At 40.4% G+C, this 15,218-nt stretch overlaps 1 protein-coding gene across 3 annotated transcripts in view; it reads right to left on the bottom strand.

The window, feature by feature from the left end:
- ANXA4 (annexin A4) overlaps positions 1-15,218 on the bottom strand; it is a 78,188-nt gene that overhangs the window by 51,014 nt on the left and 11,956 nt on the right. The window contains exon 1 of one of the 3 annotated variants that reach the window (XM_064268688.1): positions 346-427. The exons of the other annotated variants lie outside the window; for them this stretch is intronic. The gene's annotated coding sequence lies outside the window, so the exon portion shown is untranslated. Of the gene's footprint in view, positions 1-345; positions 428-15,218 lie in introns of those variants that run through there. 3 annotated transcript variants of the gene reach the window in all.

The following is a 15,218-nucleotide window of genomic DNA, read 5'->3' as shown; positions in this document are numbered from 1 at the left end:
AGAAGATCCCATGTGAGTGAGTCACACACCCTTTTTCTCTGGGACCGGGTTTCATTTTACATCCCACAAGAGCGACAAATTCAAACTTCTGGCCTGTGGATTTGTGGTGGGTGTGACTGGACCCCACCCAAACACTAAAGGCTTTCAAAACTGTTCATGAAATAGAAAAATGAACACAAGTCTGTCTTCTTGGAACTTAGATCCTTCTAAAGGTAAAGGAAGTTTTGTTTTACTGGTGGGATTTGAGTTGTAAGCAACATTTTCAAAAATTTATTCAAAGGCAAAGTGTGTAGCCAAATGTAGAAGAAAAAAACCAAATGAGTGTAGTTAAATTTAGAAACCTACCTACTAAACTATTCCAACTCAGCACCTGGTGAGTAACTGATCGACAGTCTTTTGTCCAAATTTTAGCCACTTATTCAGAGCACTGTGAGAGACAATGATAATAATTTCAATCTATAAGTAATTCAAAAACAGGTATTTTACATATAATTTAAAACATCCCACTCCTCTATTCTTCCCACATCAAGCAAAGTCTATCAACGTTTTTACTCTACTTCAATGACTCCTTTGTCCAAAAGGCAGCGTTTACTAAATACTCCTCCACTGGATAGATCTTAATTAATCTATCCAATAACTTTGGTAGTCACAATTATTATCGCCACAAGTTAAAAAAAAAAAAGGTTCAGAAAGGTTAAGTAATTTGCCTGATGTCATTCAGTTAGCCTGTGGTCAGAACCACGTAAAACACTCAGTTTGTCAGATTTGATATTAACCAGCTGGATAATATAATAATAAAAGTTGATTGTGTTAAATTCTATATTGTATTAAGAGATAGGATTAAATGTCTACATTTTACAAAAAATAAAAAGACAGTAGAGGTGGGCTGAATGATTGTCGGGAGAACTGGTTGGGTCCTGCACTCTTAATTCAATCCTTCCCTTACAAAATGTCTTTCTACTTCACAGAATACCTCAGTTTCCCCAGGCACAAGCTTCAAGTAAGGCAAAAAATCGAAGCATTTGCTAATGCATTTTATAAATGTGTACTTTGTTTCTCTGGGTAGTGTATTCAGCTTGCATTGTCCAGGGCTTCAGGCTTTCCTAAATTGTTTTCTTTCATCTGAACAGATCCTGGTACCACCCGTGGACTGGAGGCCTTTAGAATTCTGGTTGGCTAGGGTGTTTTTGTTTGAACTATTCTGCCTTTTAATTGCAGACAAACTAGATTCCCCTTCTCTTAGGCCAGTGACCACAGAAACAAGATGTTGATAGACCGGTAACACTGATTATTGCTCACCATCATGGGACTGATATGACAGTTTAGCTGATGCTTCATGTTCATTAGTTTATTCATTCTTCCATTCAATAAATATCTGAGTGCAGCTAACAGATACATGAGAAAATGGTCTCGATCATTAGCCATTAGAGAAATGCAAATGAAAACTATGATGAGATTCCATCTCACTCCAACAAGGCTGGCATTAATCCAAAAAACACAAAATAATAAATGTTGGAGAGGCTGCGGAGAGATTGGAACTCTTATACACTGCTGGTGGGAATGTAAAATGGTACAACCACTTTGGAAATCTATCTGGCGTTTTCTTAAAAAGTTAGAAATAGAACTACCATACAACCCAGAAATCTCACTCCTCGGAATATACCCTAGAGAAATAAGAGCCTTCACACGAACAGATATATGCACACCCATGTTTACTGCAGCTCTGTTTACAATAGCAAAAAGATGGAAGCAACCAAGGTGTCCATCAACGGATGAATGGGTAAATAAATTGTGGTATATTCACACAATGGAATACTACGCATCGATAAAGAACAGTGACGAATCTCTGAAACATTTCGTAACATGGAGGAACCTGGAAGGCATTATGCTGAGTGAAATTAGTCAGAGGCAAAAGGACAAATATTGTATAAGACCACTATTACAAGATCTTGAGAAATAGTATAAACTGAGAAGAACACATACTTTTGTGGTTACAAGGGGGGGAGGGAGGGAGGGTGGGAGAGGGTTATTTACTGATTAGTTAGTAGATAAGAACTACTTTAGGTGAAGGGAAGGACAATACTCAATACACGGAAGGTCAGCTCAACTGGACTGGACCAAAAGCAAAGAAGTTTCCGGGATAAATTGAATGCGTCAAAGATCAGCAGAGCAAGGGCGGGGGTTTGGGGACTATGGCTTAAGGGGACTTCTAAATCAATTGGTAAAATAATTCTATTATGAAAACATTCTGCATCCCACTTTGAAATGTGCGTCTGGGGTCTTAAATGCTAACAAGCGGCCACCTAAGATGCACCAATTGGTCTCAACCCACCTGGAGCAAAGGAGAATGAAGAACACCAAGGGCACAAGGCGATTATGAGCCCAAGAGACAGAAAGGGCCACGTGAACCAGAGACCTACATCATCCTGAGACCAGAAGAACTAGATGGTGCCCGGCCACAACTGATGACTACCCTGGCAGGGAGCACAACAGAGAACCCCTAAGGGAGCAGGAGATCAGTGGGATGCAGACCCCAAATTCTCATAAAAAGACCAGACTTAATGGTCTGACTGAGACTAGAGGAATCCTGGTGGTCATGGTCCCCAAACCTTCTGTTGGCCCAGGACAGGAACCATTCCCGAAGACAACTCATCAGGCATGGAAGGGACTGGACAATGGGTTGGAGAGAGATGCTGACGAAGAGTGAGCTACTTGTATCAGGTGGACACTTGAGACTGTGTTGGCAGCTCCTGTCTGGAGGGGAGATAGGAGGGTAGAGAGGGTTAGAAACTGGCAAAATTGTCACGAAAGAAGAGACTGGAAGGAGGGAGCGGGCTGACTCATTAGGGGGAGAGTAAGTGGGAGTATGGAGTAAGGTGTATATAAGCTTATACGTGACAGACTGACGTGATTTGTAAACGTTCACTTAAGCTCAATAAAAATTATTAAAAATAAATAAATATCTGAGTGCCTGCCCCATGCCAAGCACTGTTCTCAGTGCTAAAGGACACACTGTAATTTCTACCTTCATATTTTATCTTTCATACAGAAAATTATCCCTATACCTTGTCTGTTCAAGAATAGCCTATCATTAAAGAAAATCCTAGAGGTTGTTGATGATAAGTTGGCTGACCTTCCTGCCCATTCCAAAGACTCTTTCTACAGCCTTTGTGAATGTTATTTCCCAGCTTCTGGTCATCCTCCTGTGGTCATCGGGCTCATTTCACTGCTAAGCGAATCTAAGCATCAGGAAAGCTAACTTTGTATTCCTTGTTCTGTTCTTTGCAGCTACAGAGATTTTATTTTCAAATAAATATTTATTGACCCCAAAATTGTATTGAGCCAGCCCTGGTGGTGTAGTGGTTAAGAGCTTGTCTGCTCACCAAAAGGTCGGCAGTTCAAACCCAACAGCTGCTCCTTGGAAACCCTATGGGGCAGTTCTACCCTATCCTATAGGGTTGCTATGAGTCAGAATCAACTCAATGGCAATGGTTTTGGGGTCCTGGAGGTGCAGTGGTTAAGCGTTTGGCTTCAAACCAGAAGGTCGGCAGTTCGAATTCACCAGCCACTCCTTGGAAACCCTGTGAGGCAGTTCTACTCTATCCTATACGATTGCTATTAGTGGACTCGACTTGACAGCAACAGGGTTAAATTGTATTGAAAGCCTAGGTACTTTATCAATAATATATATCATTTTGCCTTCTCACTGTCCAGTGATAGTTTATTTCAGAGAAGTTAAGAATAGTGCCCAAGGCCACCAGTAGGTAGTAAGAGCTGTGTTTTCACCAAATGCATGTGTTGTGTCCATGTGTCTATAACTATACATAAAGGTGGATGACAATTCTAGAAGCTTTAGAATAATCATGGAATAAAAACTTTAAATTGTCACATTTCTTGCTGAGCCAAACACTTTCTTGTTCTTCATATCCTTAACAACCTGGATACAACAAAACGAAACAATCAAAAAATACTCCTCTCCTAGACTTAATACGGCCGTACTTTGACTGGCAGACAGAGAGCTCCTAGTCAAAAGTGTTTAATGCGAGGATATTGGCCATTTGAAGAGAAGAGCACATTTCTAACTCTTATGCATCCCTGCCCAAGTTCAACAATATAGCCTTTCTGATGGGAGAACAACACAATATGGTTCTGTAATAACACCTCTTTGAGCAGATACATGGCCATGCCCAGCTGAGAAGGTTGTAAGAATTCCATCCAGGCACATTCTTTGCTTTCCTCCCATAACAAATTCCAATGACCTGTGTTTAGAGAGGTCCTGGCTGATCCAACCATAATATTAAATATGCAAAGTACAGACTGCTTAAGAGACTGACTGATGTGTCACACTCTCTGAGATAGTCTAAGTTCACTGTCAAATGAATTTAGGAATAATGACTCATTTGGCTATATTTATTCTAGCTATGGCAATTTTACAACTCTCCACCAGTAGGGAGTGAAAGAAGGAACGCCATAAATAGCTCTTCTAGCTTTTGCTGTGAACTGAAAGCCTACGATGGTCTGACAGCTATGACCCTGTTTTCTCAAGTCCTACATGGCAGTTACTTATGCTATAGGAGGCATTGGCCCACCAGACTTAAAACACAACTATTCTTTTCATCACCCAGGGCTGATTTTTCCCTGCTTCAGACTGACATGTCAAGCCAACCATAGTTAAGAGAGCAATTCCACGGCTAGATGTAAGTACACAAAGAAAGCGTGAGTAGCAATTGAGACCCTAGAAAGGGCTCATTTCTGCCAGCCTTTCATTTGTCAAGGTAGAGAAGACTTTAGCGAGCACCCAGACCACCCCTCTCTGGGTTTGTTCCGCTAGCGGGTGCACCACAACACTGCTCTCCACAGCTTATCCTTTTAGCTGTAGCCCACATTCAGGAAAGCCAAAGCAATCAGGGAAAAGAACAGTTAGAAAATGTTCGCTATCTGAATTCAGGATTGACTGTTGTTGTTAGTTGCCTTCAAAGGCTACAAGAATCAAGACAATGCTGTTTTGGTGTAAATACAGACAAACAGATCAATGGAACAAACTAAAAAGTACAGAAATAGACCCACACATACATGGCCAATTGCTTTTCAACCTATAAAGACAGGAAAGTCTTTTTATCAATCCAATCCAATAAAGACAGGAAAGTCTTTTTATTAAATGTTGCTGGAATAACTGAATATCTGTATTAAAAAAATGAACCTCAGCCCTTTTCTTACTCCATACACACACAACAAATTAATTTGAGATGGATCACAGACCTAAATATAAAACCCAGAACCATAAAATTCCTAGAAGAAAACACAGAAGAATACATCTTCTACCTTGAGGCAGGCCAGGGTTTCTTAGAACACAAAAAAAGTACTAATGATAAAAGAAAAAAATGATAAATAAGATTTAATAAAAAAATAAATGTTTAACAAAAGACACCATTAACAAAATGAGCAAAAAGGCCACAGATGAGAGAAAAATATTCACAGCACATATATCTGACAAAGGACTTGAATCTAGAATATATAAAGAACTATAAGTCACAACAAAAAATGAACAATGCTGTTTTTTTAATGGGCAAAACATTTAAATGGATACCTCACAAGAGATATATGAATAGCCAACGAGCACATAAACAGGTGCTCATCATTGCTTACCCAGTAAATGCAAATTAAAACCTTAATGAGATACCATTTCATACCCACTAAAATGGTTATGATGAGGGATAAAAACTGACATCATTACATGTTAGGAGGATGTAGACAACTGGGACTTTCAAACGCTGCACGTGGAAGTTTAAAATGGCATTAACAACTTTAGAGAATTTATGCCAGCTTCTAATAAAGTTACGCATACATCTACCCTTTGACCGAACGATTCTACACCTAGCTATTTACCCAAGATAAATGAAAACACGTGTCCAAGAACGTTCATAGCAGCCCTACTCATAACAGTCCCATACTGGAACAACTCAAACATCCCTCAACAGATAAATGGATAAACAAACTAGTGTATTCATACATGGAATGCTACAGTGACTACATGAATGAATCAAAAACATTCTGAGTGAAATAAGCCAAAGTATTTATGTGAAATTCTAGAACAACCAAAGCTAATATATTGTAATAAGAAGTACGAAGTGATGGCCTAGGGCCAAGGAGTGGGAGATATGGAGCCGATACTGACTACAGAGAGCCAGGAGGGAACCTTAGGGACTGATGGAAATGTTCCTTATCTTGATTGAAGGAGTGGTACCTAGGTGTATATGTTTGTCAAAACTCATGGAACTAAATTGTGCGTTTTACTGTATGTAAATTACATCTCAATAAAATAATGTACATAGCCTAAAAGGCCAAGGTCTCAGCTGTGTAGGCTGACAGTGTCTCCAGGGAAAGTACGCTACTGTTACCCTTTAGTTAGCAATATCCGCTCTCAAGCAAAATCCAACTCAGTGGAATCCAAAGAGCCACACGGTTTTTGCACAGCATCATGGGTAAAGTTATGTGTCTTTAGGTATAGTAATTATTTAAAGAGAAAACCTCTCCACCCTGGTTAACCTTTGCCACAGTGTTACATCCTATTTCCTGATCCATTCTCATAGTACGAGGGTCATTTTTATTTTGGAATCAAAGGCTCTCAAGGAAATATGAAAGGTCACTTAAGTTACATGTTCCTCTTTCGGAAACACCACAGTAAACTATTCTAGGGGAGTAAGAATCTAACACTGGAACCCCAACAAGTTGATCACAAGCTGCGCTACTGGCACTGATTTTCAGTTCTTATCTGTTCTATCACCAAGATTCTCAGGTGTCCATCTGCACTTGAGCCACTCCTTTGCCCTCCTTGGAGATCACAAGCTAAACAGCTGCCATCGAGTCGACTCTGATTCATGGTGACCCCATATTGTGTCAGGAGTCGAACTATGCTCCGTAGAGTTTTCAAACAGCTGATTTTTCAGAAGTAGATAATCCAAGACACCTCTGGGTGGACTCAAACCTCCAACCTTTCAGTTAGCAGCTGAGCACATTAACTGTTTACACCACCCAGGACCCAATCAGCTACGGGCCCTGTAACCCAAGACCCAACCTTTAAGGTTGATCAGTACTGTTGGTATCTTCTCTTGCCTCAGCAATCATACAAAGAGCACATCATCAGAAACAAGAACACTGAATCTAGCATATGATCTTTCCCACAGAATCTTCCCCAGAGAAATCAAAATTCAGTGCATCTTTCTAGAGAAAGGAGCGCTGGTGGTGTAGTGGTTAAGACCTCGGCTGCTAACCAAAACGTCGGCCGTTCAAATCAACCAGCTGCTCCTTGGAAACTCTATGGGGTAGTTCTACTCTTTCCTATAGGGTTGCTATGAGTCAGAATGGACTCGACGGCAACAGGTTTGATAGCAACCAGTTCTCTATATAATCCTTGTGAGGCAGGAAGGGAATAGACAGACTGGATCCAAATGGGAAACTAAAGTACAAGAGGGGAGGGATTTGCAGTGAGTCAGGCTTCCAGTTGTCCTGCTACTTTTTATTTGCCTGTAGATAGGAATACAGGTCCTATGTAGCCAGTCCTTTCCCTCTGGCTCTAAAGGCACACCACCACCACCTCTGTTTGCCCAGGAGGGAAGAAAACTCTCCTTCGAGGAGAACAGGAAAAGCAGCTAAGCCTTCCCCCACTCTCTCTCACTGGCGCAATCTAGGAGATCGAGAAGTGAACAGAGAATGAGCACTGCTCTCTTGAAGTCTTTTATTCTGACGCCTCCCATGTTCTGCAAATGTACAAGTTCTAGCTGTGTGGGCAACACCCCCTTCCCCGGGATCAGTCACTCCCCTCCTGGGCAAGGGAGGGGCTCTGCTCCCAAATCTTTCCAGAAATCAAGCCAAGTCTGGCAGAAAGACATAAAACCAGAACTGTCAAAATTCTCCCACAGTGGATTTTTTTTCTTTGAATTTATTTATTGTGCTTTAGGTGAAAGTTCACAAATCAAGTCAGTCTCTCATACAAAAAGCCATACACGCCCCGCCATGCACTCCCAGCTGCTCTCCCCTTAATGAGACAGCACATTCCTCCTCTCCACCCTATATTCCCCATGTCCATTCAACCAGCTCCTGTCCCCCTCTTCCTTCTCATCTCGCCATCAGACAGAAGTCACCCACGTAGTGTCATGTGTCTACTTGAGCCACGAAGTTCACTCCTCACCAGCTTCATTGTCTATCTTATAGTCCAGGCCAATCCCTGTCTGTAGAGCTAGTTTCGGGAATGGTTCCAATCTTGCGCTGTCAAAGGGCCCAGGGACCGTGACTGTCAGGGTCCCTCTGGTCTCAGTCAGACCATTAAGTCTGGTCTTTTTATGAGAATTTAAGACCTGCATCTCACCGTTCTTCTGCTCTATCAGGGATTCTATGTTGTGTTCTCTGTCAGGGCAGTTATTGGTGGTAGCTGGGCACCATCTAGTTCTTCCGGTCTCAGGCTGATCGAGTCTCTGGTTTATGTGGCCCTTTCCATCTCTTGGGCTCATATTTACCTTGTCTTTGGTGTTCTTTATTCTCCTTTGCTCCAGGAGGGCTGAGGCCAATTGATGCATCTTAGATGGCCGCTTGCTAGTGTTTAAGACCTCAGATGCCTCTCACCAAAGTGGAATGCAGAACATTTTCTTAACACATTTTGTTATGCCAATTGACCTAGATGTCCCCTGAAACTATGGTCCCCAGACCCCCATCGCTGCTAGTCTGGCCTTTGAAGCGTTTGGTTGTATTCAGGAAACTTCTTTGCTTTTGGTTTAGTCCAGTTATACTGACTATCCTGTGTTACGTGTTGCCCTTCCCTTCACCTAAAAAAATTTTTGTCTACTATCTAGTTAGTGAATATCCCTCTCCCTCCCTCCCCGCCCTCGTAACCATCAAAGAATATTTTCTTCTGTGATTAAACTTTATCTAGAGTTTTTATAATAGCGGTCTCATACAATATTTGTCCTTTTACAACTGACTAATTTCACTCAGCACAATGCCTTCCAGATTCCTCCATGTTATGAAATGTTTCACAGATTCATCGTTGTTCTTAATTGTTGTGTAGTATTCCATTGTGTGAACATACCATTATTTATCCATTCATCCGTTGATGGGCACCTTGGTTACGTTCATATTTTTGCTATTGTAAACAGTGCTGCATCAACATAGGTGTGCATATATCTAGTCATGCGAAGACTCATTTCTTTAGGGTATATTCCAAGGAGTGGAATTGCTGGGTCATATGGTAGTTCCATTTCTAGCTTTTTAAGGAAGCATCAACTTGATTTCCAAAGTGGTTGTACCATTTTACATTCCCACCAGCAGTGTATAAGTTTCCAGTCTCTCCACAACCTCTCCAACATTTATTCTCTTGTGTTTTTTGGATTAATGCCAGCCTTGTTGGAGGGAGATGGAATCTCACTGTAGTTTTGATTTGCATTTCTCTAATGGCTAATGATCGTGAGCATTTCCTCACATATCTATCAGCAGCCTGAATGTCTTCTTTGATAAAGTGCCTGTTTATACCTTTTGCCCATTTTTTAATTGGGTTATTTGTTTTTTTGTTGTTGAGTTTTTGCAGTATCATGTAGATTTTAGAGATGAGACACTAATTGGAAATGTCAAAGCTAAAAACTCTTTCCCAATCTGTAGGTAATCTTTTTACTCTTTTGGTGAAGTCTTTGAATGAGCACAGGTGTCTGATTTTTAGGAGCTCCCAGTTATCTAATTTCTCTTCCGGTGTTTGTACATTGTTAGTAATGTTTTGTATATTGTTTATGCCACCCACAGTGGACTTCTGACTCAAATTGGGAAACTGCTATTTCTGAGATGCAGCCTCTCCCACTTTTTCATTAAAAACCTCAGAAAGCCATGAAAGAAAAAGGAAGAAACTCAAGAAAAAAAAAAAAACCTAAAACTGGCATGTGATAATGTCAGAAGCTGAGAAGAACTGAAATTAGCTTAAGGCACATAGAGCTGATGGGTGTATGTATGGCCTGGGGGTGGGGGGAGGCAGGTAGGGAGATGGGTCACACCTCCCACCAGCTCTGTAGGACATGGAAATCCATCCAGAAAACCTCACCCTACTCCCCCTAAGATAAGGTGCTGGGAAGTGGCCCTGTTGTTGTTAGGTGCTGTCAAGTTGATCTGGACTCATAGGGACCCCATGTGGCAGAGCAGAGCCGCCCCACAGGGTTTCTTGAGTGTAAACCTTACAGAAGCAGATCACCAGGTCTTTCTCTCACTGGGTGGATTCTTACTGCCAACCTCCTGGTTAGCAGCTGAGCTCTTAACTGTTGCACCACCAGGGCTCCTTAATTACTGGCCCTTCTCACCCACAAGGTGCCCCGGTGGCACGGTGGTTAAACGCTTCATTACTAACCCACCAGCCACTCCATGGGAGAAAGTTGTGGCAGTCGGCTTCCATACTCTGTCCCATAGGGTCACTATGAGTTGGAACTTGACTCCACAGCAATGCTTTGGGTTTTTGGTTACTCACCCCCAAACTAGCCAAGAAGGGGTAGGATGGAAACCGTGGTTGATAGACTATTCAGTGAAAGGTGGTCAGTGGGAAGAACCCTGACAGAAATGCATGCAGGGAGGTATATTTTGTAAATGCTACTTTAGTTCAGATAACCAGGCACTGACAGGGTAGGGAAAAATGCCACCTCAGAGAGACAGAGGGGAATGAACAAAAAACCAGCCAAAAGCTGGGAATTAGACCAGGCACAGTACAAACAACCTTCTCTCCAGCTGTAAAGCTGACTCCAACACCAAGAGCTGCAGAGGGTGGAATGAAGGGCGTTCAGACACTGTCTTTTGGCAAACACGGTCTCTATACCCTCCCCGGAAGATGTGTCTGCTAAGCACTTGAAATGGGACCATGCAATTGCAGAACCGAATTTTAAATTCTGTTTCATTTTGATTAATTTCAATTTAAACACTAAAGCAGTGTCAAATCTTTTTCAATTACACACAACTTTATTGTTTTGGTAGATATATTTCATTTTAGCGCACAAGTCAGAAATATTGTGTCTTTTCCAGCCATTTTAGAGCGCATCGCTAAAGTAGCCGGTGCCATGAGATTCCTTCACCTTCCACGACGCTGTTCTACACACTGACGCAACATTTTAATGCGTCTGATTGAATACGTTCTACAGACAGCATGAGTTACAGTGCTATCTGTGTACTATGTAAAGTACAATTTGTAACTACATTTAAATACTTCTTTTATTTATAACATAATTAAATTAGTTTCTAGTTAAAAAAAATAAGTATGGACATAAATTTAAAACAAAGGCATGCTACTGGTGTAGCAACGAGTAGACAGGGAGAAGCATTACGACTGACACAGTAAAGGAAAAGAGACTGAAATGACATAAAACCAAAAACCAAAACCAAACCCACTGCTCTCAAGTCGATTTTGACCCCTAGCAACCCCGCAGGACAGAGGAGAACTTACCCATAGGGTTTGCAAGGCTGTAAATTTTTATGGAAGCAGACTGCCACATCTTTCCCTAAGGAGCAGCTGGTGGGTTCTGATCGCCAACCTTTCAGTTAGTGGCCGAGCGCTTAACCACTGCACCACCAGGGCTCGAAATGACATAAGAATTAGTGCATTTACTAACTTAGATGTGGTTTAAAATGGATAGGATTTTTGCTTCAAAGTCAAATTAATTCTAAAAGAGATGAGCTAGTTTTTTCCCGTGTAGATAGGAATATCAATGGAAAATAATTTGGGGGGTGCTTGATGAGTTTTTTTTTTTTTTTTTTGATGAGTTACTGAAAAACTTTTGTATGTATGGAATAATTTGGGTATGTGAATCTACTTTTTCAGCTGTACAGTTTATAAAATCTAAATAGACATCAGGTCTTTCCCACAAAAATTTAGCATTCAAATTCGGAGGTGGCGTCAGCGTAAAATATATATCAGATTTCTAAGACTTAGTATGAAAAGACTGTCATATATCTCATTAATAAATTTTTATATTGATTACACGTTGAAATGGTAATATTTTTAATACATTGTATAAAAACCCAAAAAACCAAACCCGTTGTCATGGAGTCGATTCCAACTCAGAGCAACCCTACAAGACAAAGTAGAACTGCCCCATAGAGTTTCCAAGGAGCAGCTGATAGATTCAAACTGCTGACCTTTTGGTTAGCAACCGAGCTCTTAACCTCTGTGCCACCAGGGCTCCACATGGTATAAAATAACCTATATTATTAAAATTAATTTCCCCTGTCTCTTTTTACTTTTAAAAAAAAAATGTTACTACAAGATAACTCAAACTTGTATTTGTGGCTCTCTTCATATTTCTTTGGAAACCCTGGTGGTGGGTTTCCAAACTCTGTGGGACAGCTCTACTCTGTCCTGTAGGGTCGCTATGAGTTGGAATCGACTCGAGTGCAATGGGGTTTTATATTTCTTTTGGATAGCTCTGATCTAGACATATCTCAACTCGTTTAACAGTCATTACTATAGCTAATGTTGACTGAAGAAGCCCTGGTAGTGCAATGGTTAAGCACCTGACTACTAACCAAAAGGACGGTGTTTTGAACCCACCAGAAAGTGGCTCCAGGGGAGAAAAGACCTGGTGATCTGGTCCCATAAATATTAGAGCTTAGGAAACCCGACAGGGTAGTTCTACTCTGTCCTACAGTCGGAATGGACTTGACTGCACACAACGATGTTGAGTGACCACTTATTATGAGTCATTCTATATACCTCACGTGATGACCGGGTCATCTCCTTTAAACCTCGCATACACCAAAACCCCACTTCTTTTATCTTTCTTAGTGCCTTCACTTCTCATTTGTTCAAAAATAAAAGAAAAAAGAAAACACAACCTGGGCCTATGACAAGATGCTGGAGAACAAGGGGAAGGAAACTAAACCCCAGAATACTTAAAGGAAGAGCCTGTCCTTGAAAACAAGCCGCTGACTGGTTCAGAAGAAACATTCAGGACATTCTCAGTATCTGGCAGAACAACATAGCATTCCAAACAGGAGGAGAAAAATGACTAGCATAGTGACACCAATAAATCTTTTGAAACTCAAGATTTTGGCTTAAATATTCCTTGCTCAGCAGATCAAGGCCAAGATTGATTTTCTATGATCATTCTCTCCCCCTCCCCCTCCATCTGATCAAGTGACAAGAGATTTTAGATTTTCAAAACACATACGTGTATTTAAAAGGGCTTACCAAATCATATCTAAACATCATTCTTTCCACTACTCTTTGGTTTCAGCTAACTAGTTTTTTCATAAAAATAAAAGCCTTCAGCAAGAATTCTTTTAATATAAATACAGAGGCTATCTGCAGGGACCATAAGAAAGGTAATACCTGTACTAACTCTTCAAGGAACCACAGAAAAGGTACAACAGAAAATACTGATTAGGCTTTTAAAATAACCTTTATTTTTAAATTTGACAGATAATAAATGTACATGGCAAAAAAATTATCATTTGGTTTTTATTTCTGTTTTGGCAACCTCAGGATTTTATGGTGCCAGCAATGAAGTACATATAGATCCTGGACAGCTAATACTGATTTTGTCATTATTAATCTTCTCCTTCCCTCCAGCTGTTGTTATTTATGTTGCCTGCATCATCTGACAAACTTGTTTTCCAAACCCGCTGAATGTGGGTGGAGGTAGAATTTTCCCACTGCAAGGCTCAGAATTATGAATCTTACCATTGCTTATACATGGAAAAGGTCAACTTTCATAGAATGTTAGAGACTGCAAGGCCCTTAGCAATCACTGACTTCACCCCTTCCTTTTATTCTGTGAAGTATTAAATCAACTTTAAACACTGAAAAAGACATTTTCAAACAATGTCAACTTACTATCTACTTTCATCTTGTTTGTTCCAGTCTTCTAACACAGCTGTCATCAGAGTGGGCATATAATTTTGTGGTCTACTAATGTTTCCACATTCTACACAATCACATTTACCATTTTACTGAATTCGTTCTCCTCCATCATACTGACACATTACAATTTATTCCGTTTCCCTAGCGCTGGTTGTTCAGGTTTTTAATACCATGACTAAAATCTTGATAATTAGCTTTGTGGATATTTTTTTCTTCATCTTTTTGACCTATTACTTGTGACAGCTGATAATTACGAAAACTTCCAGCTGTCCTCTAGATTTCCAAGGCTATCCAAAGCCCAGCCAGCCTTAGGCCTGTCTACCTGCCTGCCTTTCTCCCTCTCTTGCGCCTTCTTTTTTTTTTTCCTTCCTTCCAACTTATTATTCAGATGTAAAATTGCACCTTATTATTGTTTGTTTTTTTAAAAATGAGTAGTAGGAATATTAAATCTTTCCTTCTTTCTTTTTTCTCCACTTGTATCCTTCTTTGAAAATTGTTTGCATTTTTGCCTGCTTTTAGGATCTTGCAGCCCTAGTGATGCAGCGGTTAAGAGCTTGGTGGCTAACCAAAACGGCAGCAGTTCAATTCACCAGCCAGTCCTTGGAAACCCTATGAGGCAGTTCTACTCTGTCTTACAGGGTCGCTATGAGTAGGAATCCACTCCACGGCGATGGGTATATATATTTGTATATATACAAACACACATACATACATATATATTATGCATATATTACAAAACTGAATACTTTATATCTAAAATTTATTATAACTATTCTCCAATTTAATATTCCCCTTTTAGTTTTGTACGGCCAAAATTTGGAAGGCAAATTTTAAATCATACCTAGCCATCTTTTCCTTTATTCTGCTTTTATTACTTCAAGTTAGAAAAGTCTCTCTTTTTGGTGATAGATGTTGAGCTGGGAGATGAGTAACTACATGGGGGTGCATTTTGTTATTCTCTCACTCAGGTGTATATACGATGTCCATAATAAATACTTCTTCTAAAAAGAATCTCTTTCCCATGGTTAGAATAACTACTTATTTTATTTCTACTAGTTTTTCTCCCACCCCTTTCATTCTAGTTGAGGAAACTCTTGCCCATGAAGTTATAATAACTTGCTTATTACATTATTACTCATCTTCTTTCCCCCCCACTAAACTTAACCACAACTTCTTCTTTTTTAGGCATGACAACCAGGCCCAAAGGCAGGCCTATTTGGAAACGGCGGAATTCATTAAAGAAATCTGGGCTGGTAAATCCCCAGTGACTGGTGCTCTATTCCTACAAACCTACACCGATCTCCCTATAGGATATTGTAAGACCAATGATGTGATGATAAACTTA

This window comes from Loxodonta africana, chromosome 15 (genome assembly GCF_030014295.1).
Source record: "Loxodonta africana isolate mLoxAfr1 chromosome 15, mLoxAfr1.hap2, whole genome shotgun sequence".
Classification (NCBI taxonomy): domain Eukaryota; kingdom Metazoa; phylum Chordata; class Mammalia; order Proboscidea; family Elephantidae; genus Loxodonta; species Loxodonta africana.
Note: the sequence above shows the minus strand (reverse complement) of the source record. Positions and strands in the feature narration are given on the sequence as shown.